Here is a 6,372-nt window from a genome sequence, read left to right as displayed (position 1 = left end):
GTTGTGAACTTTTTGTTTACAAATTTACAATTGAGTATGCAAATGTATTAGCCATGTAAAAACTAATATAAATACTAAATTCTGGAGTGGATACAGGCATTATTAGCTGAGTTGTGAACTTTTTGTTTACAAATTTACAATTGAGTATGCAAATGTATTAGGCTTGTAAAAACTAATATAAATACAAATTCTGAAGTGGATACAGGCATTATTAGCTGAGTTGTGAACTTTTTGTTTACAAATTTACAATTGAGTATGCAAATGTATTAGCCTTGTAAAAACTAATATAAATACAAATTCTGAAGTGGATACAGGCATTATTAGCTCAGTTGTGAACTTTTTGTTTACAAATTTACAATTGAGTATGCAAATGTATTAGCCTTGTAAAAACTAATATAAATACAAATTCTGCCGTGGATACATGCATTATTAGCGGAGTTGTGAACTTTTTGTTTACAAATTTACAATTGAGTATGCAAATGTATTAGCCATGTAAAAACTAATATAAATACAAATTCTGCCGTGGATACAGGCATTATTAGCTGAGTTGTGAACTTTTTGTTTACAAATTTACAATTGAGTATGCAAATGTATTAGCCTTGTAAAAACTAATATAAATACAAATTCTGAAGTGGATACAGGCATTATTAGCTGAGTTGTGAACTTTTTGTTTACAAATTTACAATTGAGTATGCAAATGTATTAGCCTTGTAAAAACTAATATAAGTACAAATTCTACCATGGATACATGCATTATTAGCTGAGTTGTGAACTTTTTGTTTACAAATTTACAATTGAGTATGCAAATGTATTAGGCTTGTAAAAACTAATATAAATACAAATTCTGAAGTGGATACAGGCATTATTAGCTGAGTTGTGAACTTTTTGTTTACAAATTTACAATTGAGTATGCAAATGTATTAGCCTTATAAAAACTAATATAAGTACAAATTCTGCCGTGGATACATGCATTATTACCTGAGTTGTGAACTTTTTGTTTACAAATTTCATTATTAGCTGAGATGTGAACTTTTTGTTTACAAATTTACAATTGAGTATGCAAATGTATTAGCCATGTAAAAACTAATATAAATACAAATTCTGCCGTGGATACATTCATTATTAGCGGAGTTGTGAACTTTTTGTTTACAAATTTACAATTGAGTATGCAAATGTATTAGCCTTGTAAAAACTAATATAAATACAAATTCTGAAGTGGATACAGGCATTATTAGCTGAGTTGTGAACTTTTTGTTTACAAATTTACAATTGAGTATGCAAATGTATTAGCCTTGTAAAAACTAATATAAATACAAATTCTGCCGTGGATACATGCATTATTAGCGGAGTTGTGAACTTTTTGTTTACAAATTTACAATTGAGTATGCAAATGTATTAGCCATGTAAAAACTAATATAAATACAAATTCTGCCGTGGATACAGGCATTATTAGCTGAGTTGTAAACTTTTTGTTTACAAATTTACAATTGAGTATGCAAATGTATTAGCCTTGTAAAAACTAATATAAATACAAATTCTGAAGTGGATACAGGCATTATTAGCTGAGTTGTGAACTTTTTGTTTACAAATTTACAATTGAGTATGCAAATGTATTAGCCTTGTAAAAACTAATATAAATACAAATTCTGCCGTGGATACATTCATTATTAGCGGAGTTGTGAACTTTTTGTTTACAAATTTACAATTGAGTATGCAAATGTATTAGCCTTGTAAAAACTAATATAAATACAAATTCTGAAGTGGATACAGGCATTATTAGCTGAGTTGTGAACTTTTTGTTTACAAATTTACAATTGAGTATGCAAATGTATTAGCCTTGTAAAAACTAATATAAGTACAAATTCTACCATGGATACATGCATTATTAGCTGAGTTGTGAACTTTTTGTTTACAAATTTACAATTGAGTATGCAAATGTATTAGCCATGTAAAAACTAATATAAATACTAAATTCTGGAGTGGATACAGGCATTATTAGCTGAGTTGTGAACTTTTTGTTTACAAATTTACAATTGAGTATGCAAATGTATTAGGCTTGTAAAAACTAATATAAATACAAATTCTGAAGTGGATACAGGCATTATTAGCTGAGTTGTGAACTTTTTGTTTACAAATTTACAATTGAGTATGCAAATGTATTAGCCTTGTTAAAACTAATATAAATACAAATTCTGAAGTGGATACAGGCATTATTAGCTGCGCTGTGAACTTTTTGTTTACAAATTTACAATTGAGTATGCCGTGTAAAAACTAATATAAATACAAATTCGGAAGTCGATACAGGCATTATTAGCTGAGCTGTGAACTTTTTGTTTACAAATTTACAATTGAGTATGCAAATGTATTAGCCTTGTAAAAACTAATATAAATACAAATTCTGAAGGTGATACAGGCATTATTAGCGGAGTTGTGAACTTTTTGCTTACAAATTTACAATTGAGTATGCAAATGTATTAGCCATGTAAAAACTAATATAAATACAAATTCTGAAGTGGATACAGGCATTATTAGCTGAGTTGTGAACTTTTTGTTTACAAAATTTACAATTGAGTATGCAAATGTATTAGGCTTGTAAAAACTTATATAAATACAAATTCTGAAGTGGATACAGGCATTATTAGCTGAGTTGTGAACTTTTTGTTTACAAATTTACAATTGAGTATGCAAATGTATTAGCCTTGTAAAAACTAATATAAATACAAATTCTGCCGTGGATACATTCATTATTAGCGGAGTTGTGAACTTTTTGTTTACAAATTTACAATTGAGTATGCAAATGTATTAGCCATGTAAAAACTAATATAAATACTAAATTCTGAAGTGGATACAGGCATTATTAGCTGAGTTGTGAACTTTTTGTTTACAAATTTACAATTGAGTATGCAAATGTATTAGCCTTATAAAAACTAATATAAGTACAAATTCTGCCGTGGATACATGCATTATTACCTGAGTTGTAAACTTTTTGTTTACAAATTTCATTATTAGCTGAGATGTGAACTTTTTGTTTACAAATTTACAATTGAGTATGCAAATGTATTAGCCATGTAAAAACTAATATAAATACAAATTCTGCCGTGGATACATTCATTATTAGCGGAGTTGTGAACTTTTTGTTTACGAATTTACAATTGAGTATGCAAATGTATTAGCCTTGTAAAAACTAATATAAATACAAATTCTGAAGTGGATACAGGCATTATTAGCTGAGTTGTGAACTTTTTGTTTACAAATTTACAATTGAGTATGCAAATGTATTAGCCTTGTAAAAACTAATATAAATACAAATTCTGCCGTGGATACATGCATTATTAGCGGAGTTGTGAACTTTTTGTTTACAAATTTACAATTGAGTATGCAAATGTATTAGCCATGTAAAAACTAATATAAATACAAATTCTGCCGTGGATACAGGCATTATTAGCTGAGTTGTGAACTTTTTGTTTACAAATTTACAATTAAGTATGCAAATGTATTAGCCTTGTAAAAACTAATATAAATACAAATTCTGAAGTGGATACAGGCATTATTAGCTGAGTTGTGAACTTTTTGTTTACAAATTTACAATTGAGTATGCAAATGTATTAGACTTGTAAAAACTAATATAAATACAAATTCTGCCGTGGATACATTCATTATTAGCGGAGTTGTGAACTTTTTGTTTACAAATTTACAATTGAGTATGCAAATGTATTAGCCTTGTAAAAACTAATATAAATACAAATTCTGAAGTGGATACAGGCATTATTAGCTGAGTTGTGAACTTTTTGTTTACAAATTTACAATTGAGTATGCAAATGTATTAGCCTTGTAAAAACTAATATAAGTACAAATTTTACCATGGATACATGCATTATTAGCTGAGTTGTGAACTTTTTGTTTACAAATTTACAATTGAGTATGCAAATGTATTAGCCATGTAAAAACTAATATAAATACTAAATTCTGGAGTGGATACAGGCATTATTAGCTGAGTTGTGAACTTTTTGTTTACAAATTTACAATTGAGTATGCAAATGTATTAGGCTTGTAAAAACTAATATAAACACAAATTTTGAAGTGGATACAGGCATTATTAGCTGAGTTGTGAACTTTTTGTTTACAAATTTACAATTGAGTATGCAAATGTATTAGCCTTGTAAAAACTAATATAAATACAAATTCTGAAGTGGATACATGCATTATTAGCTGCGCTGTGAACTTTTTGTTTACAAATTTACAATTGAGTATGCCGTGTAAAAACTAATATAAATACAAATTCGGAAGTCGATACAGGCATTATTAGCTGAGCTGTGAACTTTTTGTTTACAAATTTACAATTGAGTATGCAAATGTATTAGCCTTGTAAAAACTAATATAAATACAAATTCTGAAGTGGATACAGGCATTATTAGCGGAGTTGTGAACTTTTTGCTTACAAATTTACAATTGAGTATGCAAATGTATTAGCCATGTAAAAACTAATATAAATACAAATTCTGAAGTGGATACAGGCATTATTAGCTGAGTTGTGAACTTTTTGTTTACAAATTTACAATTGAGTATGCAAATGTATTAGGCTTGTAAAAACTTATATAAATACAAATTCTGAAGTGGATACAGGCATTATTAGCTGAGTTGTGAACTTTTTGTTTACAAATTTACAATTGAGTATGCAAATGTATTAGCCTTGTAAAAACTAATATAAATACAAATTCTGCCGTGGATACATTCATTATTAGCGGAGTTGTGAACTTTTTGTTTACAAATTTACAATTGAGTATGCAAATGTATTAGCCATGTAAAAACTAATATAAATACTAAATTCAGAAGTGGATACAGGCATTATTAGCTGAGTTGTGAACTTTTTGTTTACAAATTTACAATTGAGTATGCAAATGTATTAGCCTTATAAAAACTAATATAAGTACAAATTCTGCCTTGGTTACATGCATTATTACCTGAGTTGTGAACTTTTTGTTTACAAATTTCATTATTAGCTGAGATGTGAACTTTTTGTTTACAAATTTACAATTGAGTATGCAAATGTATTAGCCATGTAAAAACTAATATAAATACAAATTCTGCCGTGGATACATTCATTATTAGCGGAGTTGTGAACTTTTTGTTTACAAATTTACAATTGAGTATGCAAATGTATTAGCCTTGTAAAAACTAATATAAATACAAATTCTGAAGTGGATACAGGCATTATTAGCTGAGTTGTGAACTTTTTGTTTACAAATTTACAATTGAGTATGCAAATGTATTAGCCTTGTAAAAACTAATATAAATACAAATTCTGCCGTGGATACATGCATTATTAGCGGAGTTGTGAACTTTTTGTTTACAAATTTACAATTGAGTATGCAAATGTATTAGCCATGTAAAAACTAATATAAATACAAATTCTGCCGTGGATACAGGCATTATTAGCTGAGTTGTGAACTTTTTGTTTACAAATTTACAATTGAGTATGCAAATGTATTAGCCTTGTAAAAACTAATATAAATACAAATTCTGAAGTGGATACAGGCATTATTAGCTGAGTTGTGAACTTTTTGTTTACAAATTTACAATTGAGTATGCAAATGTATTAGCCTTGTAAAAACTAATATAAATACAAATTCTGCCGTGGATACATTCATTATTAGCGGAGTTGTGAACTTTTTGTTTACAAATTTACAATTGAGTATGCAAATGTATTAGCCTTGTAAAAACTAATATAAATACAAATTCTGAAATGGATACAGGCATTATTAGCTGAGTTGTGAACTTTTTGTTTACAAATTTACAATTGAGTATGCAAATGTATTAGCCTTGTAAAAACTAATATAAGTACAAATTCTACCATGGATACATGCATTATTAGCTGAGTTGTGAACTTTTTGTTTACAAATTTACAATTGAGTATGCAAATGTATTAGCCTTGTAAAAACTAATATAAATACAAATTCTGAAGTGGATACAGGCATTATTAGCTGAGTTGTGAACTTTTTGTTTACAAATTTACAATTGAGTATGCAAATGTATTAGACTTGTAAAAACTAATATAAATACAAATTCTGCCGTGGATACATTCATTATTAGCGGAGTTGTGAACTTTTTGTTTACAAATTTACAATTGAGTATGCAAATGTATTAGCCTTGTAAAAACTAATATAAATACAAATTCTGAAGTGGATACAGGCATTATTAGCTGAGTTGTGAACTTTTTGTTTACAAATTTACAATTGAGTATGCAAATGTATTAGCCATGTAAAAACTAATATAAATACAAATTCTGCCGTGGATACAGGCATTATTAGCTGAGTTGTGAACTTTTTGTTTACAAATTTACAATTGAGTATGCAAATGTATTAGCCTTGTAAA

This window comes from Drosophila kikkawai, unplaced genomic scaffold (assembly GCF_030179895.1).
Source record: "Drosophila kikkawai strain 14028-0561.14 unplaced genomic scaffold, DkikHiC1v2 scaffold_262, whole genome shotgun sequence".
NCBI lineage: Eukaryota > Metazoa > Arthropoda > Insecta > Diptera > Drosophilidae > Drosophila > Drosophila kikkawai.
This window is presented reverse-complemented; position numbering follows the sequence as displayed.